General features: G+C 41.8%; 1 long non-coding RNA gene across 1 annotated transcript; it reads left to right on the top strand.

The window, feature by feature from the left end:
- Positions 1–26,064, top strand: LOC308079767. The gene is made up of 3 exons (XR_013932631.1): positions 1–2,502; positions 23,051–23,523; positions 24,526–26,064. It is a non-coding gene; the product is annotated as an uncharacterized lncRNA (long non-coding RNA).
- The last annotated feature ends 285 nt before the right edge of the window (positions 26,065–26,349 follow it).

The raw sequence follows: 26,349 nt of genomic DNA on the forward strand, positions 1-26,349 counted from the left end.
TTATATCCATTATATGCGCGTCATTGTTGAAAGGTTGAAAAAAAATATGAAAAAGCAAAGCTTGGGAAATAATATTATCAGCCTCGTAAAGCACTTTATGAAACCGTTCTTAGTAATTTATTAACCCTATAAATCGTAAGTTTTAGTGTTTCAAAGTTTACATTTGATTTTACTGATCTGTCTGAAGTAGCCTAACAGAGAGACTATAAATAATAGGACCAATTAATCTATAGAATGATGTATACGTGGCTCGTGGTGGTGGTGTGTTAGCGTTATTATGGACACAGTGGAATTGGACACCTGTTATTTCCATCGTCTTTTACATGCATAATGCATTCATTTATTTGTATCATGCCAAAGGTGCGCTCGCCATTCGTTGCGTTTCTCCAGCTCTGCATGTGTTGCTAGAACATAACATAGGTATAGGTCCCCGTTATTACACGCTGCTATGTGGAGTAATATATTTGCCAAAACGTTTGCTTTTTTTGGCAAAGCAAAGGTCCTATATAAGAGCGTCTGTGACTGTGCGCGTTCCATAGCTGTGCTGCACCCCATGGCGTCTTATTCAAATCAAAGCGCTTTGTTGCGCTATAGCTATATACAGTGGTTCTCAACCAGTGGTCCGGGGACCACCGGGGGTCCTTGAGGGACCTTCCAGGTGGTCCCCAGCTAAATGATGGAGAGTTGGTAACCAAATGGACCCTTATATATCTTTAACTCTTGAGGGTGTAAAATGAAACCAAATGGACCCTTACGGGTCCATTTGGTTTAATTTTAAGCTCTCAAGAGTTAAATTATTGTTAAACATCTCCATTACTTAATTAACTAATTGTTCTTTTGATCAAAGTTTGCCTTTCACCTCTCCTATAGGCCTAGTACCAACATCAATACAGCATGGAATTGTGGACAAAATCGTATCCAACGACAACAAAATATTCTAAGATTTGGGTCTGAGAGTCAATCTCATCAAATGGTGGTCCGTGGCTCAAATGCCGAATAAATAATGGACCTTGATATGAGAAGGGTTGAAAACCACTGCTATATCAGACTAGTTGTAGCCTATAGGGATCGATCAATCGATCAAGGCTCAGTCATGATGCTATTAGGACTGCTAATTAGTTGCTCCTCTTTCTATTGCGTGTCATTGTTGTAATAGGCTATTGACCATTTTCAGCACTGTGTACAAGAAACCAAACAATCATATTGCAATTGTTGAAGGACAGAACAGAAACTATTTTAAATAGTTTAAATTTACATTCTGGAATGTTGTATTGATGATAAGAGCTTAATATAATCTAAACCTCTCGTATTTCTAAATGCCAGGATATTAAGGGGGGAAAAAAATAAACGCAGCACTTGTAAAACAAGAGCGACACCTTGTGGCGCCAAAGGTTCTCTGCAGTTAACCGTGGATGCAGTTTCTATAGCAACGTTCCAGACTTGTCTCTCTTGTGATTGGAATAATAGGGGGAAAAAAACAAGAACAAACTGTAGAGAAAAGACAAGGCCACCATCCATCACGTTGCCTGCTGGCTTTCCATGTTGCTTTACATCACTGACATGTATTAATATTGTGTGAAAATGTAGTAAATACATATTTTGGCAGCTATAGATAAGATTTAGGCGTGTTATCTGCGCACCTTAGGCAAGCTGAGAGCATGACCCACATATGTCGCTCGAGCGATTAATCCAAACGACAAGCAAAACAAAGGGGGCTCGCAAACCGAGTATAGCTCAGGCGAGCAGCCCGTCCCTCTGGCTACCATGCAAAGACACCCTATACTGACTAAAAACATCCAATCAATTCCATAATGGCAGCCCGGCTCCCAACCTTTTCTGGATCAGCCGATCATGGATCTACTTGAAAATCTCAAAAGGTGTTTTGCGGGCCCACCCATTTGGTCAGATGCGTGGGCCACGTGCATTGTCAGAGCACGTTTATTATATCGATCGATCTGGATCACCATAATGGATCCACTAGGTTGGGAACCAACCGATGCCATTATGTGAAACGGCAACAATTAAATATGTCACCTGTTTTGAAGGTCACACACGGCCACCACTACCACCTCAGCCATTATAGCACCTTAATCATGGACCACAAGGACACCGAGTTACAAATCACCCACTGGAACGGAGGAATACGGAGACAAGGAGTAAACAGGCCCCCCGAGGAGAAGAAGGCCTTTCACTGTGATTCAAAAGTCACCTTCAGACTGTTGGGATTATCAGAGGAGAGATGAGAGGCCTAAGAATGTGAAATCCTGGCTTCTCACACACACACACACACACACACACACACACACACACACACACACACACACACACACACACACACACACACACACACACACACACACACACACACACACACACACACACACACACACACACACACACACACACACACACACACAGCTCTTCAAGCTCTGAACTGTAACAGTCCATTGGATTTGTCACCCTTTGGCGGCTGGTCACCTTGTCGGGCGATCTTGCACAGAGGTGAGTAGTGTCGACGCTGCACCAATAAGCACCATGCAGCCACTGAGCTCCAGACAATAGAGTACCGGAGTCCTGACGTCACTCCCAGACTAACCCTGGGTCACAGCGTTGTTTTTTGTATTGGAATTCCCATAGGCAAATCTTCGATCGCGTCATAAGAATTCTGTTCCAAAAATAAGCAAACTAACCTGGTAATTTTGTCAGGTATGTGTTGTCTATGACATTGAGTTACATTTGATAAAGTCTGTGTTTGGAGAAAAACTAAATATGTTCTTTGGATAAATTAGTACTTTTTCATCGTAAGGTGATGCTTCATATCCATATGAGAGAAATCACCTGGGTGGTTTGTTTATTTTTGGAACACAGTTCTTATATGACATAATATAAGATTCCCTCATGGGAATTCAAATACAAAAAATAATACTGTGACCGAGGGGTATAGCGCCCTCCAGCAGCAGTGATGTGAGACTTCGGTGCACTATAAATAATGTTATTTGTTTGCCTACCTGTTAGCTCATGGGTTTTGAGTAGGGCTGCGCTCAAAATGTTCAATATCGGGTCACGTATATCGGTGATGTCCGCATTGTATCGTTCAGTATAGCGAGAGACCTGTGTCGCAATATTTAGTTTTCTGGGTTATTTCAAAGATTTTGTTTTGTATTGATCAGAGCCCCTACCCTACACACTGGCAAATCCCTATGCTGTGTAGAGCACCCATCTGACCACTTAGGTGGCCAGATGGGTGGGCAGTGTGCGTTTTTATTTTCACGATTAGTCAATCGATTGTGAATGAATGAATTATGTTGTCATAAAAAATGGTTGCCAATTATTTTGGGGGCCCAATTGCAATATCCTCACGGCCCACAGGTTGAGAACCACTGATGTAGAGGTGGAAAGGAGTGAGAGGAGACCGGAGAGGACATGGAAAAACAGCAGTGAAACTAAAGCTATAGCTCCTGTCACTCTCAAAGCCAATATCTGCCTTGCTGTGGCATTTGGTCTAGCCTGGTTCCAGACCAATTTGCCATTGCACAAAAAAATTGCCCTTAGCAGATTAGGTCTGGCCTCTCTCAATAGAGATTGGATTTCTCTCCCTTCCGAAGCTGTGAGGGACCAATCAGGGCCCAGTATGCAAATCTGGGGCGGGTTTATCACCGGAAGCATTTTTTTAATTTGCCCCCTCGGAAATGCAGGTTCCACACAGAGATTCCAGACTAATATCTACGCAGTGATATTAGTCTGGCCATGCCAGGCATATTTTGGTCATGTGTGCTTGATTGATTGAATACTTTATTAACATGTTTTTCAACAGTACAGGTAGTACAGTCAAAGGTTATGCTAAAAGGATAACACAAAGGGGGGGGGGGGGGTGTTTCCATCATTGCTATAACGGTCAACGTATTGTATCAGGATGCGTAGCCCCTTGTGACTCCTGTATTGAAATACATATCGTATGGTGAGTTTACCTGCGAACAACATGCGCTGAGGTTTCAGGGCCCCTGCTCCCTGTTTATATTGAATTTAACCCATTAAGACCTGAGGCCGATTCTATACAAATGTCAATGTTGCTTTATCAGTGGTGCTCCAACTTTTTCAAGTCAAGGACCCCCCAAAATGATTATGTATTTGGGGCGCAGACCACCATCTCAAAATATTTTGTTCCAGGGACCCCCCCCAGAAGCAAAGATTTGAGTAAAAATGTTTCGCTTCAAAAGAATATATACATATTCAAAGATTTGCACACGTTTTAAAACATTTTCAAAAATAGCAGATCTACAAGCTCGTAGCGCTATGAGCTTGTATATCTGCTATTTTTGAATAGCCAAAGTGTAAAATTATGCTTTTTTAGCTCAAATATAAAAATGACACAGATGCGTTCCCAGGGTCTTAAAGGGATAATTGAAGAGTAGCCCCTTTGTCTCTCCCCCACCCCACCCCACCCCACCCCAGCCACCCATGACACTGACATGCCATTTTGTTCCCCTTTCCCAAGGAGACAGAGCAGACAGAGCGATGCTCTGCCATGTTGCTGTGCAGCACAAGTCAGCTGGTACATTTTGTAACCAATGTCTGAGTGCAGCTGTTGAGAGACAAGCGATGAGTCATGCAGAGGCGCACTACCCCGTTCTGCCCGCTAGGTGGGAGTGTCCGCCTTTTATAATATAATGCTGTTTTGTTGGCGTTTGGACTGCATGCAGCCCATGGCTCTCCATCTCTGATAGGGGTCCTAATATACTGTTAGAGCAGGGGTTCTCAAAGTGGGGTCCGGGGGGACTCACAGGTGGTCCTTGAGGGAGTTCCAGGGGGGTCCCCAGCAAAATCATGGATGAGTTTAACCACTCAAAGTTTTATACTTTGGAAAAAATGTTCAAAAGTAGCTAAAATAGCAGATCTACAAGGTCACAAGGTGCCGCATTGCGACATCTTGTGATCTTGTAGATCTGCTATTTTAGTTAATTTTCTTTTTGCATTTTCACCTATAAAGACATGCCCAAAATATGTGCACCAGGTTGAAAAGCGGTTGATTTCACTGTTATTTCACCTGTTAGCCAACTGAGAGAATGAATGAGAATCACTATTCATGGGTTTCACACTCTCCTCTGTTATCTCCCCACCAGTATAGACAGTTCTAATGTCTAATCTAACAAAACATCTTCTCTTATGGGGGACTCTAGCCCCAAACTGTTCATATAGCCTATATCCATTTTGAGGGTCTTTGACATGAAAGTGTTTGAGGAACACTGTTGTACAGCAGTCAGTCATGGTATATTTGGTCCGTAGGAGACTGTGCAATGCACAGTGTGCATGCATTTTTGTAAGGTTAAGTCACAGAAACAAAGCCTGACATGTGATTGAAACCTGTCCTGCACTCCACTGAAGCGAATGTACCACGAACGAGGCGTGACGGGTACTGTATGCTTGTGTCGCAGAGGCCCTGTTCAGTCTGGCAGCCCAAATGCAGACCCAAATCTGATTTCCTATATCCATATTGGAGCCGGATTGGTTTTATGCAGTCTGAACAAGGCTAAGGAAAGTGATTCAAATCTGATTTTGCATGTGTGTGTGTTTTTTGCTGTTGAGATGGCATAAAAACAATGCAACTCCAATCTGGATAGACAATCAGATTTGAGCTGGATTTGGGACGTCCGTCTGAACAGGGCCTTAGATGTCTCTCTACAGCGCTGGTTCTCAAAAGGTCCGGTCCGGGGACCACCAGGGGCCCAAAACGGACACTTAACGGGTCTGTAACTCCGAGAGCGTACCGATGGACCCGTATGGCATCAGTACGTTCTCTGTCTATTTGTTCTGTGTCTCAGAGGAGGGCTGGACAGTTCAGAAATCCGCCTATCTGGGCACGGTGGTGCAGTCGGTAGCCCTGTCGCCTCACAGCTAGAAGGTCCTGGGTTCGATTCCCGCCGGGGACGCTGTGGGCGCTGGGGCGTGTCCTCTCCTCCGCATCATCAGTGCCCATACCCAGGTGGGGTTGGTGAAAGGGCCTTTCTGTCAGTTTGCATGTTCTCCCCGTGTCCCCTAGGGCCTAGGATAGGTACCCTCACAAAAAACATGCAGTAATCCTTAATCCTATTAATTACATTCCATTATAGCATGCTAACTTTCCAGTAAGAGAAAAGGCTGTAGTTTCTATTAGCTTGGAATCCTCATTGACGATTTCACTGGTAGGCCTGTTTATGAACTGTTATGAACACAGCCCTCAGATGAGACAGAAATGGTGCCATCTTATGTATGCACATTAGTGAGGACCAATTATACGAAGAAATGGTTGATAATGGATGAAATGTTCTTTTAACACTGAGGTACAAAGAAATAAATGGCATTGGATAAGGGGTCTGTGGGCTAATAAAAATAGATCAAACCGAGGGTCCTTGAAATTTAAAAAGTAGAGGAGGGGTTGTGTGTGTGTGTGTGTGTGTGTGTGTGTGTGTGTGTGTGTGTGTGTGTGTGTGTGTGTGTGTGTGTGTGTGTGTGTGTGTGTGTGTGTGTACGCGTGGGGGGGGGGGGGTTCGGTCGCTAGGTAACTGATGTTAGGAATAAACTGTGGGCACCACAGATCTGAGAATGGATTCTACAGCGACTGTCGTTGCGCGATGCAGTATCTCATCCACAAACCTGAATGAAAGGCTACATCAGTGGTGGACAGTAACGAAAGTACATTTACTTGAGTATGCGGTACTTAGGTGTTTTGAGTATCTGTACTTTACTTGAATATTTGTCATTTTTCCTTTCACTCCACTATACATTTCAAAGACAAATATTGTACTTCTGACTCCACTACGTTTCTAGGAATCGGAACAAAAAGTGCATTATAAATTAACCACTTGAGTCCTGTTTCAAACAGAGTGAAAATATTATCTACAAGCTCACAACGTGTGAGAGTCCTGTGAGACGTGATGTATTGTGAGCTCTTACATCTGCGATTTTCACTACTGATGTTGTTTGGAAATGTCTGGAAAATCTATCATTTCTATCTGTCTAAATTTCAATGCATTGACTAAACCTTTTTAGTATGTATACAAATCCTGCAAGATGCAAGATTTGTATACATTTTATTCAATTGACAACTTGCGAAATGGGACATTCTGCACAATGAGTACTTTCTACTTTTGGTACTTTAAGTACACTTTGATACCAATACTGTTTTTTTTCTTTTTTTATATATATTTAATTTTTTTTAGGGAATTTAGTTCAGGTAGCAATGAAAATTACTGCGGAGTGTGTACACTGTTGATAGAAATAAGTAAAATTTAGCAAAAAGATTGAAATGATAGTTAAAGAGAGAAAGGGGAAAAAGAAGAAAAAGGAGAGAGAAAGGGGGGAGGAACAGGGGGAAGGGAAGGTAGGTAGGGTGGGGGGGGGGGGGGGGCAGAGTTTGTAGTGCGTTGAAATAAGTAATACATGGATCCCATTTATGGGAAAACATAGCGGATTTGCCCGTTACGGAATATTTGATATTTTCCAACTTGATATAATACATAACGTCTCTGAGCCACATGGACGTGGATGGAGCTTTAGACGATTTCCATAATAGTAAAATACAACGTCTCGCCAATAAAGATGTGAAAGCTAGTACATCTGATTGTATGGAATTGGTCCGAGTACCACAACCACTTGTGACCCCAAATATGGCTGTTAGGGGGTTCTTATGTATTTCGAGACCCAAAACCTTGGACAGAGTGTCGAAGTAATCATTCCAAAATGTATTAAATTTGGAGCAGAAATAAAACATATGACTCAGGTTACATGGTGAGGTGTGGCATCTTTCACATTGGTCTACTATGGATGGGAACATTTTTGATAGTCTAGTTTTGGAAAAGTGAACCCTATGTAATACCTTAAACTGTATAAGTTCTAGCCTTGCGCATGGTGTGCTTGATCCGATTTTGTGTATTGCTTTGTCCCACCACTGGTCTCAAAAGTCTATTAAGTGTGCTCCCAGCTCCTCTTCCCAAGCTCTCCGTGCCTTAACTATAGGTTGATCGTCAAAGGTCATAAGTTTGTCGTATATTTTAGAGATAAGTGAATCCTGGTGAGGTTTAAATGTAAGAAAGTCATCCCAACACTGTTTAGGCGGTAGCGAAGGGTAGGAAGGAAAAAGAGCTGTAGCACTGTGTCTAACTTGAAAATAACGAAACAGATGTGATGTAGGTAGGTTATAATCTGAAGCTAGATCTGAGAAACTATAAAAGGATCCGTTTTTATAAAGTCTCTAAAAAACGTAATGCCTTTGTTCTGCCAAAATGTATAAAATGTATCGACTAGTGATGGGGGGAACTGGTGGTTGCGCACTAAGGGCATCAAAGTGGAAGCTGACTTGAACTTGAAATGGCGCCTGCATTGAAGCCAGATTTTAAGAGTGGATCGTACCACTGGGTTGGTTGTAAAGGTAGAGGGATTAATGAAGAGGTGAGTAGGGCCCTAAGGGAGGATGATGGACATGACTGTGCTTCCAGCCTGCACCATGGTAACTCTGGGGAGTGAAGCCAATATGTTAATTTGTGAATGTGAGATGACCAATAGTAGAAGAGGAGATTTGGTAACGCGAGACCTCCATTGAATTTGAATTGTTGGAGTAGTGATTTTCTCACCCTGGGTGCTTTCCCGTCTCACAATAAGTTACAAATAGTTTGGTCCATTGTTTTGAAAATTTGTTTAGGTAAGAACAGAGGGACACATTGAAAAAGAAAAAGAAATTTGGGCAAAATATTCATTTTTACAACATTGATTTTACCAATCAGTGACAGAGGTAATGACTTCCACTTTTGAAGGTCTGTCTTGAGTTGGGTAATTAGGGGAGTGAAATTAGCAGCATAAAGGGATGGTAGAGTATGGGTTATGTTGATCCCTAGGTACTTGAACCCCGACGGGCTGAGTTTAAGATACCAATACTTTTGTACTTTTACTCAAGTCAATTTCGAATTCCGGACTTTTAGTTGTAACAGAGTATTTCTACATCGCAGTATTGATACTTTTACTTAAGTAACACATTTGAGTACTTTTTCCACCACTGCTTTGTTGCACCACTGCACGCACGCAAACACGCACACACACACACACATGCACGCACGCATGCGCGCACACATGCACGCACACATGCATGCACACATGCATGCATGCACGCATGAGTGAACCCAGTGTGATGTGTTTCCCCTGAAGGAGGTTTGGAGAGATTTCCTCCTCCCTGACGTCCACCCCCCCCCCCCCCCATCCTCCCCTCCCCTCCCCCACTGCCCTACTTGTCCTGACCCAGCATATGCAATCAATGTGCACGCCCGGTAAACAGGTCTCCCCTTGGATGACACTAGGCTGTTGACAGGGCAGGGTTACAACACACTGACAGCTATTGTTAGTGTCTTTGTCACCGCTGAGGGAATCTGTCCCCAAGACTCAAAACCGAGACCACTGCGCGCGCATGCACTCACACACTGTGGACGCACACGGACGCACGCACGTTTTTGTATTAGTATACTTGTGAGGATGTCAACATTTTAGGGAGGCGTTTTTTATTTTATTTTTTTTATTATAGTTTTTTTTATTTTGCATTTTGTCCCTAACCTTAACCACTTAACCCATGAAGACCTGAGGCCAATTCTACAAATGTCTTCTAAATCTTAACAGTTTTTTGAAAAAAACATATATGGTGCTACAGTATATCAGTGGTTCTCAAACCTTTTCACGTCAAGGACCCCCAAAATTATATGTATTTGGCCGCAGACCTCTATCTCAAAATATTTAGTTCCAGGGACCCCCCAGAAGCAAAGATTTGAGTTAAAAATGTTCGCTTTAAAAATATATATACGATTTTTCTAAAATAGCAGATCTACAAAATCGTAGCGCGGCACTCGGTGCCGTGATATGAGCTCAATACTAGTGTCTTTTCTGTTTTCTGTTATTGTGGGGAAAAGCTTTCGGTGAAAATAGCCGATCGACAAGCTTGTGGATCAGCTGTTTTACGGTGCGTGACACACCGGCACGCAACTAAGTATAAATCCTGCATAACGTTAACCCCAACTCCTAACCCTTTAACCTCTAAATGTCTAACTGAAGGCCTAACCTGAATCTTTACCATACAGGAACCATTTCTCTTTTGAGGTCTATGTCCGTTTCTCAAATTCTAATATACTTGTTGTGGGGACATTTGTCCCTCAACCGTGATACAAGTACACGCACACGCACACACGCACACGCACGCGCACGCACACACGCACACACACACACCCATGCTATTTCTCAACCTTGAAGAAAGAGATAGATGTTGTAAACCGAGACGCACACGCAACACCTGTGTGTGTGTGTGTGTGTGTGTGTGTGTGTGTGTGTGTGTGTGTGTGTGTGTGTGTGTGTGTGTGTGTGTGTGTGTGTGTGTGTGTGTAGTTTCCCATCTCAGTGTGTGTGTGTGTGTGTGTGTGTGTGTGTGTGTGTGTGTGTGTGCAGGTATGTAGTTTCCCATCTCAGTGTGTGTGTGTGTGTGTGTGTGTGTGTGTGTGAGTGTGTGTAGTTTCCCATCTCAGTGTGTGTGTGTGTGTGTGTGCAGGTATGTAGTTTCCCATCTCAGTGTGTGTGTGTGTGTGTGTGTGTGTGAGTGTGTGCATGCGTGCGTGCGTGCGTGTGTGCGTGTGTAGTTTCCCATCTCAATGTGTGTGTGTGTCTGTCTGTCTGTCTGTCTGTCTGTCTGTCTGTCTGTCTGTCTGTCTGTCTGTGTGTGTGTGTGTGGGTAGTTTCCCATCCCTGTACACACGGTGGATGTCCACTACTTACTACATGTGACAGGTTGGTTGGGTCCAAAGGTCACGGTTATTTAAAGTGCTGGATTTATCGATTCCCTCTTTAATCCCCAGACTTATGTCACTTATGTTTGATGAATTGCTGTCATGTGACTCTCTGTTGTCACCCTGCCCCTGTCACGCCCCCTCGGTGGCAGGTATGTGTGAGTTGTAGCCACCATGCAGTGGTGGACAGTAAGTAGGCTACATTTACTTGAGTACTGTACTTAAGTACCTTTTTCGAGTAACCATACTTTACTTGAGCATTAGGGGTAGTTTTCTTTTTTGGTAGCTTATGACTTTCACTGCTCTACATCTCAAATACAAATTGTGCTTTTGACTCCTCACATTTCTAGGAAGGGACCCCCGGGTGCCAAACCAAAAAATTATAAAATAAATATGATGAATGAACCACTTAAGCTCTATTTTAAAAAGAGTGAAAAAAGCTGATCTACAAGGTCACAACACAACACATCATGATGAGTTGTAGTGATATGTTTCTGTTAAAATAATAACTGATAGTAATCATTGCTATAGAGTGTTTGTTCAGTAACAGAGGTATCCCCCTCTCTCCAGCTCTTTAGCAAACAGAAAATGCATTTTCAGGTCAGGATACTGATTTGATCCAATCAGGAGAGAGAATTCATACAGGATAAACATTGTGAATTTGTAAGTGATGACACAAATAATTGAACGGACAAGAATAAGAAATGGAACAACACTATCAAATTGAAGCTGATGAATGGGTACTCTCGCCTGATTGGCTGAAATTGTCAACCCATTGTCAACGCACTTGAAGTGTACAGTATGTATTTTCTGTTTATTAAAGAGCTGGAGAGAGAGGGAGGGACACTCTACAGAAATGACTACTATCAGAATGTACAGCGTTACCTTTTTTAACAAAAAAGGAAGCCCAAAACTAACCAATCACTTACACTACCTTTACATATTTTAATTAATTTTTTTAAAGAATATATTTTTGAATACTTGAATACTTTAACTCAAGTTCACTTGAGCAATATTTGACCATGAGTATCTATACATTTGAAGTACTGCGGTTGAGTACAGCACTGGGTATTTAGTTGCTGTTGTGTGGAAACAAACTTCCAACAAACTTAATTTTTATTTTTATTTGAAACACATTTTAAAATAGTGAAAATATATTTCTACAAGCTTGTAGATCTGCTATTTTCACTACTTTTGTGTAGCACTCCTTTATGATTTTTATATTAGAAAATATACACTAACCACTTCAGCCCTATATATATTTTGGCCATTTGAAAATAGCCGATCTACAAGCTCACAATGTGTCGCGATGAGACGCATCGCAAGCTTGTATATCTGCTATTTTCAAAAGATTTTTATACATTTGAAAACTTGTGAAATAGGACCTTGTGCATAATGAGTACTTTTACTTTTGGTACTTTAAGTACATTTTGATGCCAATACTTTTGTACTTTTACTTAAGTAAATTCTGAATTCCGGACTTTTATTTATTTGAAAAACATTTTAAAATAGTGAAAATATCCGATCTACAAGCTTGTAGATCTGCTATTTTCACTACTTTTGTGTAGCACTATTGTATGCATTTTATTAAAAAAAAACTAAAAACTAAAACAAAGTTAAAATAAAAAGATGAGATACAGAGATACAAGGTTTCTGCCCGACAGTGACAATGTGTGAGTTGTGGCCACCATGGTGACGGGCTCACAATAACACACAACATAATGCCAAGTGGTTTATGGCACTGGTGTTGGGTTACATTCGTTGCCGCGGCACGCAGTCATAGCTGGCACTGAAACTAAGACAGCCGTCCTCACAATGACGACATAAAACCAGTGTGGTGAGGAACAGAGGCAGAGAGTAATAGAGCTTATTTACTCAAGTACTGTTACTCATAGGCGATATTTGCCTCTGCCAGCAGGGGGGAGGGGGGGGGGGGCAAAGGAAATATATGAACAATATAGGTTTTTATATATGCAACATATTATGTTTATCATATAAGTGACATATTTTAAATTGGCCGCCTACATATGTCTCTACATTTATGTACATATCCGCATATGCGGCATATATGTGCATGTATAAGCTATATATGAGAAATATATTTCCTATATATCCACATATATGAACCTGGATATGGCATATATGCAGCATATACTTGCCATATATTGGCAAAATAATACATCGTTAAAAAAAAATTTATCGGACGGCCGCCAGGGGGTAAATCGGACCCCTTTTTTCAACTTGGTGAGGTCGAGAACGGAACATTCTAATATTGATTTCACAATGGCTGCTGGATTGACAGGCCCAATTGAAAAAAAAAGAGGTTTACATGAAACCATTTGGCAAGAAATAATTCATTCACCATTGAAATAAGCAAATACAAAATGACTAATACAAGTAAGACGAGCGAACGCGGGAAGCGAACGCAGCTCGAAAATAACAATAAGAAGAATAGAAAGGAATGAGCAATTGTAGAGAAGTGGGTGGTACAGTGAACTTAGTGAGAACAGGGCCGCCACAAGAAGGCTCCATACCGCTAGCCCCATTTGTCTTTTTTAAATTGTTATGTTATGTTTGTTTGTTGTGTTTTAAGGCGTTTTCAACTTGCCATCCGGCCTGAAATATGCACAAATGACATGGAATTCTTAGATATCCCAATAGCTGAACTTGTCTAGATGCTTTTAGATGTGTTATTTTTGACTGTAGCTGCTATATTTCTCTCAGAGGAGTGTAATTAGTCACCCAGGGGCAGGCGGATTTCAGCCACACTGTAGTGCACTCTGAGATCTGTCAGCAGCCAATGAGAGCGTGAGTCACATGGGGGCGCGGCTGCACACAGGCAGTGCACACAATACTGCACACAGACAGACAGACAGACACACACACAACCCGAGCACGGTTTCATAGTAAGCTCCACTTGCGCTGCGTTCGCAATAAAAGCCTTGGTTGACTAAGACCAAATGACCAATCGATTAAACAACTATGAAGGGACAGCCCTCTATATCTGCCCAGGCCAAACAGGGGCAGTGGGGGAAAAAGTAATCAAAGGTTTTACTTAAGTAAAAGTATCAATACTACAATGTAGAAATACTCTGTTACAAGTAAAAGTCCGGAATTCAAAATGTACTTGAGTAAAAGTATAAAAGTATTTGCATCAAAATGTACCTAATGACATGCTGACGTTCTGCTGACATCTACCCGATGACAGTCGGTTGGAGTAACGTCATTGGGTATTCTACGTCATGATGTCATCACGCAACAACATCACAACCATGTGCTTTAAGATCAATCGCCAGCAACTTTTGACAACAAATCCAGCTGCTCGTAGTGATTTCTCAAAATGTCCAGGCAGCACTTCTGAACAAACTGTCTGCTCGCAGAGGATTACCACGAACTTCCTGGACTCGGGGGATTGTGCTGGCGATCGATTCTCTATCAACAGCCATCGGCTTCCTTGATTGGCCAAACCCAACTCATCGGCTTCGTGGATTCGTCATTTGTGCCACTGAAACAATAATATGCCTTTTCACACCCATTAGGACTGTACTTTTACATGGTGAGACTCACTGTAAACTACGGTGTGAGAAATGTTCCGCTGGACGCTCCATCTGAGCGGAGGGCCAAAGACAGTCGGTCAAGCTGCTGTTGCTGTGGAGCACAAGGTGTACACCTTTGGGCGGCTCGACTATGCCAACATGGCTCAGATGTGTGTGAACGTTTTCAACACGGTGTCTTTGCGCTGGAGGAAGTTGCCCCCAGTGACAACTACAGGAGGAGAAGGTCCCTGTGAGGTTCCCTCCGGGTGCAAGTACCACACAGCTGTGCTGATAGAAGATACCATCTACATCTGGGGAGGGATTCCTTTCTCCAACGTTCTTTATGCGTTTTATGTCGACGCCCAGAGATGGTTTAAGCCCAGGGTTTCTGGGACTGTTCCAGAGGGGAGGATTAAACACTCAGCCTGTGTCTTGGGGAAGGTCATGTATATCCGTGGAGGATGGACCCAGCTGACTACATGCACTAATGACATGTACAAGTTGGACACCACCACAATGGTCTGGTCTTTTATTAACATCAGAGGCACTCCACCTCCTTTTTTATACCATCACTTTGCTACCATCATCGGGACAAAGATGTTTGTATTAAACTACTACAACAACATCAGAGTGTTTGACACAGAGACCAACTGCTGGCTTAGCACGACTTATGCACAGCTTCCAAAAGGATGCAGGCTTCATTCAGCCTTTGCCTACAACGGAGAGCTGTACATATTTGGTGGTGAAGACTGGAAAACGACCTTGTGGCATCTGTGGAAATTCAGTCCAGAGACCTTCACCTGGAAGAAGGTTGTGCCCAAGGGGAAAAGCCCTGGTAAGATGTGTGGGATGCGCTGTCGCACGGTGGGAGATCGTATCATCCTCTTTGGAGACGAAACCCCTCATGACCTGTACATGTTAGACTTAACTCTCGGTCTGAAGACACTATGCAAGCTAGCAGTTATTCAGTACGGTCTGGAGCGGTCAGAACTCACACACGACGTCAGGTGGGAACTGGCAGCCATGACTAGTACCAACAGCAACTATGATTTCGCTGGCCCAGATTCATAAAGCACAGATCACCTGAGCGCAGTCCACAATGTGCATCTGTATTTTACAGTGGAAACATTAACTCAGTCACTGTCAGGAATTAATTAATTAATCAATTCATCCGTGTACTGTCCCCTTGCAAGCGAAAACGGCGATTTTACTTTACCTTTAAAAAATCATGGAATGTTCTCCGTGACCGCCGTCCTCACGGAGATCGGCTCATTACACGCACGGGGGTCCAGTAGAATCGGGGGTCCTCAGAGTTACTACAGGGGGTCTGCCAAATCTTTGTGTGGTATCATTTTTTTTTCATTAACCACTTGAACCCTAGCATCCCTTTTCTGAGGGGAACATTAGCCGAAAATAGCCGATCTACAAGCTCACAACGCCTCGCGCTGCGAGGCGTTGTGAGCTTGTAGATCGGCTATTTTTGGCAAAAAGTGTAGGTGTAAAAGGAAAAAAGTTTAAAAAAAAAGTATAATCTGAAACACAATTTTATACAATATAGAGGGGGTCCCTGCTTCATCTCTCTCTCAGTTAGGGGTCCTTGGCCTGAAAACGTTGAAGACCCCTGATCTGAATCTACAAAGTAACTAGTAACTAAAGTTTTCAAATAATTGTAGTGGAGTAAAAGTACAATATTTGCCTCTGAGATGTAGTGGAGTAGAAGTAAAAGTATTGGAAATTGGAAATACTCGAGTAAAGTACAAATACCTCAACATTGTACTTAAGTACAGTACTTGAGTACATGTACTTAGTTACTTTCCACCACTGAACAGGGGTTCTGTCTTGGAAGAGAGTAGACATGTGCGACCTGGGTTCAAGTCCTGGATACAAAAAATAATAATCAAACCCTGTGTTCATGCGTGCGTGTGTGCATGCGTGTGTGTATGCGTGTGTGCGTGTGTGTATGCGTGTGTGCATGCGTGTGTGCATGCGTGCGTGTGTGCATACGAGTGAGGAAGAACAAATTACAAATTCGGATTTGAACATGCAAAAGAGCAAATGTGTGAACACGGTGTAGCTTGCAAACACAATTTTGTGTGCACTGCACATGGACACGTAAGCACAGGCATGCACGCAGATCCCGTGTGTCGTGTGTGCATGAGTGTGTGTATCAGCATGAGAAACCCTGGGAAGGAGGAGGGTTTGTTTACTTGCAGTTGAGCAAATGCGTGGGCGCACATAGTGTGATGTGTGCACGCAGTTTTCTGGCTCTGCATGTGTGCATATGCTTCTCTCTCTGTGTGTGTGTGTGTGTGTGTGTGTGTGTGTGTGTGTGTGTGTGTGTGTGTGTGTGTGTGTGTGTGTGTGTGTGTGTGTGTGTGTGCAGCTTGCAGCTCCAATGCGTGGAAGCATGGCATGGGGATGGATGCCTTAACGGTTAACCCATTAAGACCTGAATCCGATTAAAAAAATGTCTTCTAAATCCTAACAGTTTTCTGAAAAACCTATATTGCTATAGAGGCTATGAGTGGTGCTCAAACTTGTCAAGGACCCCCAAAATTATTTGTATTTGGCCGCAGACCCCCATCTCAAAATATTTCATTCCAGGGACCCCCAGAAGCAAAGATTTGAGTTAAAAAATGTTGTTTTAAAAATATATTTATATTAAAAGATTTGCATAAATGTTCACAATTTAAAAAAAATTGCAGATCTACAAGCTCGTAGCGCAGCACGAAGTGAGCTTGTAGATCTGCTATTTTTGAATAGGCAAAGTATAAAATAATGCTTTTTAGCTCAATTCTAAAATTACACGCTTTTCTGGTTTTAGCCTGTTAACAATCCTGTATAATTTGCAAAAAAACGGCTAGACACAGCATACCCAAAGTCAATTGATTGTTGTTCTTGAACCATTTGGAACTAGAAAAAGTGCTCCTCGGAGTGCTAAATTAGACCTGCTGGTGGCGCTATAACAGGCCAATGTGAAAAGGGTGGCATTTCTTCCTGGGCCAAGTGGGAATCTCTGTGGAAAATTTCACGGAAATCGGATGCTGCGTTCATGATTTGAGGCATTTTGTTCAAAATGAACCAATCCTGCAAACTTTGGAAGCCAATCTTAACCAATCAGGATGGAATATGGTAAATCGGACAGATCCGTGATGATCACATGACTATAGAGATACTGTCTACCGATTTGCGTGTTTTTTGGAGAAAATCTGTAGGAGTAATATCCAATAATGTGTTTTGCAAAAGTCGGCCTCATGGTGGCGCTATAAAAAGCAGATGTGAAAAATGCAGGGCAGATGTTTTTCCTTGGCCTCTGGGGAGTGTGCGTGCAAAGTTTCACGCAGATCGGTGCAGTTATAGGGAAAAACGTGAATCGGCCTATTATAGCGCCACCATGAGGCTGTTAGGAAAGTTTTCAAGTGGCATTTCTTCCTGGGCCAAGTGGGAATCTACGTGGAAAATGTCACGGAAATCGCATGCTTCGTTCATGATTTGAGGCATTGTGTTCAAAATGATCCAATCCTGCAAACTTTGGGAGCCAATCTTAGCCAATCAGGATGGAATCTGGTAAATCGGACAGATCCGTGATGATCACATGACTATAGAGATACTGTGTACTGATTTGCGTGTTTTTTGGAGAAAATCTGTAGGAGTCATATCCAAAAATGTGTTTTGAGCCTGTAGGTTGGGTATTTTTCCCCCAGCAAAAAGAATCAACCCTATGTGCAACTGACATTGAGTTTGAACTTACTGGAATAGAAGGTTTTTTATTCTCGCCTAAATATTTTCTATAAATAGATGCCTGCTTAACACTGCTATTATCATAGTGTATATGAGCTAGAAAACACAATGTGGCCACAGTATGAAGCCTTAACTAGCCCATGACCATAAACCATTTGATTCTGTGAAAAAAAAAGATGACTTAAGTATTTAATATGATATACTATATTTAATAATTTAATTAAAATTTAATTTGTTTTGCAGTGTTCAAAATTAGTTTTTCACAGAATCAAATGTTTTATGGTCATGATTCACCAGGAGCCTGGATGGCTTGATTCTAGGCATAAAATAATTGATATAAATATTTTTGGAAATCTCTATGGGAAATTTTTTATTTTTTTGAGTGGAACCACAAAATGTCCGTCACTGCTATGCCCTATGGGGGTTTCTATTGGTTTCTTGACGGAAAAACGTGGTTTGGATTTTATATATCACTGGATTGGATCATACTCTTCCCCGAAGTAAGAACATATTTCATGTTGGTGGAGTAGTAGAATTCAACTTTGAACTTAAGTCGCTGTAGCTTTGTGAATGTTTGTTTGTTTGTGTATGTCGGACTTCGGCGTTGATTGTAGCGTCAGTTGTGATGCCATCTTGGAATAGTTTGCATCATTTTAATCACAAGACCTGTACCTTTAAAATGGTATATAGCTTGCCTAGGTAGGTGACACACACACTCGTGTACACTTGTTTGTTTGTCTGAAAAATGCAAAAACGGCCGAGATCCCGCGGGAGGGACGACAGGGTTAAAGGTTGTGCAGGCATGCATGTGTGTTCATGTGCGCGTGTGTGCCCGTGGGACTGCATGTGTGCGTAGGTACGGGTAAGCCAATGAGAACGCCCCCCCCCCCCAGAAAGGCTCCATTTGACCAGTTCTCAGTCTCACCAACCTGTAAAGGCTGGTCTCAGTAGGATCGTATGTGTGCGGGGGCCGGGGGTCGGAGGCCTGGTCTGTTCGGATGTGTTCCAAATTTTTAAACGTTATTGCACAAAATCATAACTTGCTTTTTGGGGTCATCATGTTATCAAAAGGAATCCAATTTTATTTTTAATTTTCAAGATGTTTCGAAAAGACTGAAAAGTAGCGAAAATAGCACATCTACAAGGTCGCAACATGAGGCTTTTTTCACTACTATATAGGAACAATACCATAACATGTTGGAAAAACACACGATTGTGCATGCGTACGACCGTACGCGCATGCGTGCGTGTGTGTACGTTTGTATGTGCATGCAAGTTTGTATGTGTGTGTGTGTGTGTGTGTGTGGAGGGGGGTAAGATGTAAAAATGGGGGAAGGGGGGGGGGGGTCTCCAGGGGAAAATAAAAAGGTTGGGAACCACTGCAGTAAGGGACAGCAAGTCAAGTGTGATTGAGAATTCAGGGTTTCCTCTGACGCACATATAGTAGTCTACATCAGCCTTCTGTCCGTTCGGGGCTTGAGAGAGTGCCAGTGGTTTGAGGAGAGGACATTTTGGTTGCTCCGCGTCGCAGCGTGGTGACAATGCAGCGTGCCGTGTCACCTCCCGGGTTGGTGTGTGGTGCGGTTTATGTGTTGTGACAGTCATTGTAGCAGGACAGCCCAGAGCCTGGGAAACACTGTCACGGTCTCTTTCACTCTCTCCTCTAACAATACAGTATGCTGACCGTAGCCTATATCTCATTGCTTCTCTAGTAGGAAGTGGGGTCCGGTTCATATGTACAGTATAGGTCTATGTCTGAAGACCACTTCGTACAGATGGTCCAGTAAAACCAATAATGGTTAGTAGTCCTTAAGATGGTTGTATTCCATTGGATAACCTTCTCTTGACAGTTCAGAAATGATTCTGTAATTGGTCCCCTCCTTTTCCTCACCTTACACCAAATCTCTTTGCTGAAATTAGCCAATCTAAAAGCTCACAACGTAAAACAAATGTTCGCCCCCAGAATAGGGACGCAATAGACCACCGAAGTCCTGACGTCACTCGTTCATCCCCAGGTTCGTAAAGAAATTTCACTATGGAGAATAACATTGGGTCATCTTAGAATCGTCTCATATAAGAATTGTGGTCCAAAAATAAACAAACTGTCTCGGCGAAATTGTCAGGGAGGAGGTTCTGTATAGTTTATGATAGTCAGTCACTTATATTTGATACAGTCTGTTTCTGGCGAAAATTTAACTAATTCGGCGGAAGTAACTTTAGCGTTTTTGATGCTTCGTATCCATAAGAGTAAAACCGCCGGGATCATTCGTTTATTTTTGGAACACAGTTCTTATTTGACACGATATTAAATACGTCTATGAGATTCAGAATGCCGGTGGAAAACTGCGAACCAGGTAGACAAACAAAGGATGTGTAAATTACGTCAGACTTTGGTGGTCTATGGGGTTCAAGTAACATTAGTTGCAAGATGGTTGGACACTGTTATGTGCTTACACAGAGACGCGACTCAGTCTACATTAATATTGCTTTATTTGTTCACTAATGTTTATTTGTCTTCTGGTTTAGTGTCTACACTGCCTTGCTGGTTGGCTCTGCTGCTCTGGTCCATGCATGGCTAGGCACTCACCTGAGCTTCACCATGATTTAATTGCTCAGGTTGAACATACTACCTACAGTACCATGAATATAGTGGAATGTTATCTAAAGTATATTGGTTCCTGACTTGTGTAAGAGCAGTTCAGAAGGGTAGCTCTGCAGTTGGGGTTTGTTGGGGAGAGTTCTCTAAATCAGTGGCTCTCCAAGTGGGGTCCGGGGACCCCCAGGGGTCCTTGAGGGGTTTCCAGGGGTCCCCAGCTAAATTAGTTAAACAAAATCAGTTTAACCTCTTTAACTGTATTTTACACTTCGGCTTTTAAAAAATAGCAGATCTACAAGCTCACAATGCGTCATGATGGAGCGTGTTGTAGTTGTGAACTTGTAGATCAGCTATTTTCGGGGAAAGAAAAAAAATGACAAATCTAGAAAATCTGTTTAAATTTTGAATAATTTTGAAAAAGCACACATCTTCTCTAATGGGGGTACCTGGCAGAAAATCTTTTCAGATGGGGGTCCAAAATATCAATTTGGTGGGTTGTTGACAAAATGTTGCAAGCATACATGTCTGGATGAGAACTAAATGGCTATGATGTAATCATTTCCCCTTTGACACACCAAATCCCTTCGCCGAAAATAACCCATCTACATGCTCACAACACGTTGTGAGCATGTAGGTTGGGTATTTTCAGCAAATATTCGCCTATTGTGACATACCCAGAATAGATGCTATAGGGTTAATGTGTTGATTGAGAATGAATAAATCCTTATTGGACCTTTTTTTTGAGGAATACTGTAACCACAACAGAGATGTGCATTGAATATTAGAGGGACGGTCTGAAATGTCTAGTAGCGCACTTTTGGACTGATTCTTTTTTTTTTTTGCCTGTATATCTACAAGCTCACAACGCAAGCTTATAGATCAGTGTGGTATCTGATGACTGAAGGCTACAAGAAATATGAAATTATGATTTAAGTACATTGGTTTACTACTAAATTGCAGGCCGGGAAAATACTAAAGAAAATCACACGCCTGATACATCAATGACTAGGTGTGACACTGTTTTACACTTTCTATGGTAAGACAATAAAAGACAGATAGAATCAATTTAAATGTATGGAAATAGCCTTTTGTGTGAACAGACGTCCCAGTGGGAAACCTCTTTGAAGCTGGGGCCACTGGTGGCAACTATCGGCTCTGGAATGCAAGGCAGATGAAGTCCTTTGTCTGAGTTCCAGAGTCAATAGGCAGCTGCTGAACCATTTGACGTGAAGTACCTCACCTGTTTGAAGTATTTTAAACCTCTAGCTAATTGCTAGAGTTATACAGTACTAATAATTGAATCTAATGTGAAAACATAATGATATTCTGATATGAAACCTAGAACTTGTTGAATACACACACAGGATACATTGTACTAAGGATTTTCTACTCATACTGCTTAATAAAACTGGATTAAAGATTCACAGATTAAATAATCAAGGAAGTTCACATACTGAATAAGTAACCACCTAACTCTTTTTAAGTTCTTCTCATAGTAATTACATGCTGGCACACGGGAAAACTCTGAAGTAAGCTTATATTATAATAAGACTTTATGAGTGTAACTTTGGGTTGCAATGATTTAATGAAATAACCTTTGGTCTTATTTTAATGTGTGTAATATATTGAATGTAGATAATTGATTGAAGCTATGTTTAATTAATGAAATGAAGGGACAAATGTACTAATCATAATACATGCTAAGGATTAAAAACAGTTGCATTTGCATACTATTCAACACGCAACCGCTGCTACAGAGAGATAGGGTCTCTGTGATTGGCCGAGAATCATGTCACTAAGAGGCGGGGTTTTGGATCAACCCCGGATACAGTAACATGTGAGAACAGTATATATGCAGTAGCTTTGCTTAATTCATGGCGCAATACAACATTTGGAAATCGTGTATCTGTTCGCCATTTCTGACAATAAAACATTGTTTGGAAAACGACTCCCTCGGACTGTAAAGCTTGTGAATTATTCCCACCAAAGAGAAACATTTCTGCTTCCGTCTTTTAAACGGGCTCAAGTTACGACATCAGCTATTTTCGGTGTGCAACACGGTGCTGAACTAAGTATAATCAAGCCTTTACTGGAGATGCGGCATACGGCAAGGATTTCTACACATAGAATATTCCGTTCCGTATTCAAGTTCAGGAGAAAAGGCAATTCTCTTGCATGCTGCCTTCGGGCATGGCATGGAAAGGGAGCATTTGCATTTCTTTCACCATATAGTAAATGCTGAATACATGATCTGAAGAGGGCACTTTTTACATACGGGTAAAAGGGCAGGGGCTCAAAGCCTCCTCTGATGTCTATGTGTGTGTGTGCACGTGCCTTAACCACAGCCTGTCAAAAACTGAACCAGATTGTTCTCTTTTTTTGGTTTTCAGGGGAAGAATGACGAGCAACACCCCCCTCAACACCCCCGTCCCCCCACTCCCTTCCTTCATGGAGCCATGTCACCTAAAAAAGAAAGAAAGAAAGACAACAACGCAGAAACAAACAAACAACAACAAAAAAACATACAAAGTCAGTCACACTGAAGTGGATCCACTGTACAGAAGCAAGGGGGTTTCCCCCCTTAAAACGCAGGGAGGCATTGCCCCGCCCACCGTCTCCCACCCCGCGGCGGCAGTTGGGCCTTCTTGGCCAAGAGGATAAACTACAGATGAAAGTCAACACAGGCCTCAATCCCCCCCCCCCCACATCCTCCCTTACAGACAAAACTACGGATGGCAAAAAAAAAAAAAAAAACGCATACACACTCTTCGATGACGATGCCTTTTTTACATTACGAACTTGAAACAAACGAAAGAAAACGATAACAGTGGGACGAAATACGGGAGCGAAACGTGGCGACGATGTGAGTCCACCGGACGAGGCACGGGAGAAGTTACTTGAATCATCTATGACATGTATTTACAGTGTGATCGTGGGAACCGTTAATGTGCTTAAAGATTACATTGGTTCTGGTCTTTCGGGTTGGGTGGAGGGTGGAGTGGGGGGGGGGGGGCAGGGGGGTGAGGAGGGGTTCTCCTCCTTATGTAGAACAACAAACTATAGGGCTGTGCAATGTGTCGATAATATATCGATATCGTGATAAGAGACTATATCGTGATATGGCGTATTTTATGCTTTCAAAATTGGTAACAAATCTTTCGAAAACAGCTGATCTAATAAGCTCACAACACGCGTTGTGAGGCTGTAGATCGGCTTGTTCGCAAATTGCTGAAAGGTTCCGGAAATAAATGATGGTTGAATTCTGATATTATTGTCACAGTATTGATATCTACTTGATATATATTAGTCAAGAATATCATGATATTTGATCTGGTCCATATCACCCAGCCCTGGCAAACAAGCACGGCGTGTGTGAACTTGTGCTATAAAAGGTACGCAAGAACATGCTCTCTCTGTACATTTGCATATCAATATTCTTTACCAAAACCATATTATCGCATGCTTGAAGAGTAGAGCATGTTGCAACAGGGAAAAAAACACATTTGGATTCTGTGTGGACAGATCACCGCTGTTTCTGGTCAGCCTGAACACATGGGAACAAATTCAGCTCAACGATACAATATGAATACAATATGAATACTGTATAAGTTCATTGAAATAACACTTTATCTGTTCTGTTCGGTGCACTTCACATTGTTAAATCTCTATTTTTTTTTAAGTGACATAACGCTATATATGTTTTATATGAAAGGGGATTTGGTTAAACTGGTGACTTATTTTTTAAATTTGTAAAAAAGAAAAAGAAAAAAGAAAATTAATGTGATTTTGTTTTGGGTTCCTTCATTATTATTTGAAAATATATATATATATTAACTTGTTTTGTTTTTTTTGCCTTGAAAAACAGCAGCGGATAGCCTGAACAAAAAAAAAAGAAAGAAGAAGAGGAAGGGGAAAAAAGGCTGCCCGCCCACAGAATCAAACTTAAAAAGCCCTGTTCTGTTCTTCAAAGAATGTTGGTGCAGGAATATACATATTTGTTGCAGGTATTTAACATGATTTTTTAAAAATATATATATATAATTTGAATGTCTCCGATTGCTTTCTGTTTTTTGTTTAGTTTCTTTTAATAAGAATGCTGTATCGGTTATCAATAGCATCTACCTCAGTGTCCACTCATTTCAACACAAGCTTTAACATGAATGACATTTGGTATTCCAGAAACAATGATAGTGATTGTTGATTAATTAATCTTTAGATTAATCAGGTCCGCCCACCGTCTGAGGCTGTGTCCCCCAGAAACAACACCTTACTGTCACCACCTTTCATTCACTTTAGTCCACTGTAATAATAGCCCAACTTAATGTAAAACAATATCATAAGAACCTTACGATCCTCATGAGTATAATCTAGAAAAGTTATGGGAGACAAATGCTTCATTTAAGGAAAAGGCACCGATCAGTTGGGATCAGATACTGTAGGCCTCTGTACTGTAGGCGATGCCGATCAACGTAGTCTGGCTATGTGCAATACAGACAGACAGACAGACAGACAGACAGACAGACAGACAGACAGACGCATGCACGCACACACATATGCACACACGCGAACACTAACTTATTTCAGGTGTGAGTGCCGCAGTTACCCTCCATCCACGTGAAATCCCTAGTGTTCATTTAACTCTGAGAGTCTTCAAATGTAAGTAGAGCCCAATAACCTGTATGTCCTTAGACCACCGCTTACCCACGGTCTACCGAATACTGATCAATTCGGAAAAAATGATTTGATTACGTTTTTCCAAAAGTCTACAATAGCTGATCTTGTCATCTTTGAAAACCTGTAATGAAATGCCCAAGAGGATTCTGCCCGACAGCAACGATTTGTAGTCTCTCTGAGTTAGAAAGGGATACATGAACACTGAGGGACTTTACTGTGTAGTCTACGTGGTCAGATGAACAGGCTTTGACAGGCCTTGCATTCCAATTCCTATTTTATCGCAGTGCAGTGCGGTGGCCATGTTTGTGGACCCCCTTGAAAATGAGACGGTTCATCTCAAGGGTTTATTCCAAACAAATAATTTTGGGGAGACATCATCCACTAAACATTGCACTTACTAATCCTGTCCTTGTCAGAGCCATCGTTTAGGGCTCGCAGGACAATTCCATCATTCACTGTCCATCCTATAATTTATGCCTCTGCGAAAAAGCAATGCTGCTTTTTTTTCTCTTTTCTTTTAGTTGAAATTAAATACATCATGTATTTGTTGTATTTTCTTTCACCGAAGCTTAAAATGAGCTTGAATCCCAGAGGCGTGCAAAGTTGTTCCCACTGTCCCCCATTTCAATGCAAAACGAGTTGAAGGAAAGTCATAGTGCGGCAGTAATTATTGTGCAAATGTCAGTGTGGAAGATTATTATTATTTCCTTCTGTTATTATTGTTATGTTTCTCCATTTGTGATATATTTTTGATAAAATAAATCCAATCTTTATTGTTTCAATCTTCATGTGGCTGATTCAGATAAATGAGCATGCAGACTTTCTCTTGTGTTTGCCTGCCATAATGTGTGTGTGTGTGTGTGTGTGTGTGTGTGTGTGTGTGTGTGTGTGTGTGTGTGTGTGTGTGTGTGTGTGTGTGTGTGTGTGTGTGTGTGTGGGTGATCATGTGCAGGGGTAAAGCACATGTTTAACAGAATGCCATCACATTACCCTTTTCTCCTTTCATCCTATGTGA

The sequence above is a fragment of the Gymnoscopelus braueri genome (genome assembly GCF_963280865.1).
Source record: "Gymnoscopelus braueri genome assembly, chromosome: 23".
Lineage (NCBI taxonomy): Eukaryota > Metazoa > Chordata > Actinopteri > Myctophiformes > Myctophidae > Gymnoscopelus > Gymnoscopelus braueri.